Source organism: Aplysia californica, unplaced genomic scaffold (assembly GCF_000002075.1).
Source record: "Aplysia californica isolate F4 #8 unplaced genomic scaffold, AplCal3.0 scaffold01190, whole genome shotgun sequence".
In the NCBI taxonomy this organism is placed as follows: domain Eukaryota; kingdom Metazoa; phylum Mollusca; class Gastropoda; order Aplysiida; family Aplysiidae; genus Aplysia; species Aplysia californica.
The window spans coordinates 63,524-64,622 of record NW_004798460.1 but is presented as its reverse complement, the minus strand read 5'-3'; positions in this window follow the sequence as shown (position 1 = coordinate 64,622).

Here is a 1,099-nt window from a genome sequence, read left to right as displayed (position 1 = left end):
ATATATGTCAGTCCTTCATATCAGAATAAACACTGGGAAAACAATAGCAAAACAATGATGCTCACTCATAGTTAAAGTGCCAAACATTCATTATCTTTTTTTTTTTTATTCTCTCAGCCAAACAGCTTATTATTACGTTTACTGTAAGACTTTCACAATTCTTTCAACACAATTATTGTGGGTCATGCAGTAAGTGCCGACAATTAAGTGCCGCAGATTAGAGGTGGTACAACTACCGCTAAACCACAGACACCAGGAACATTATGTGAGTCAGCGGGGTGAAATCAGGCGCTCGTCAAAACAATGAAATCAAAGACAAAACGACATTTTACTGGGCGGTAGGTATTTTTTTTTAATTTCTTAATTTTGGGTTCAGCATCTTTTACATACTTTTAAAAACGCATTTCTGAGTAGAAGTTACAGAAAAACGTTCATTAAAGGGACAAAAAAATGTAAATTTCCAGTTTCCAAGGACTCCCAAGCTTTGGAAGGCACCAAACTTCGGTGGATATTTTCTCGCTAGTTTATTTACCTCTCATACCACAGACCCCACCACCATCAATCCCAAATATCTCAACCTCAAGATACAGGGGTATTTTTTTCGGCCAATGCAAGACAAATTTAAACAAGTTTTAAAATGACATAAACATTTGTAAATACCCAAAAATTGACGAGCGCCTCATTCCACCACATCGTGATACATATGAACTTGGCCATTGAAAAGTCGGGACAGGGGAAGGAAAGAGGAACGAAAAGAAAAACAAACAAACAAACAATCAACTCCACCACAAACAGCAAAACAACAAACAACAAATAAAACACACGCAACAACTACAACAACAACATGTTAGTAATGAGAATGATAATAACAATAAAAACAATGACAAAAACAAGGAATTGATAAATAACGGAGTAAAGTATAAAAAACTAGAATAGCATGGTACAAAAAATGTTACAATTGTTATTAAATAATACTTAACATCCGTCACTGTGAGATTTAAAAAAAAAAAAGAATTTTTTAATTAAAAAAAGACAGGACAGATAAGTTATAAAAAAGTGACGCTTTAGCAAAAAAAAAAAAAAAAGGTGTGTCATGAAA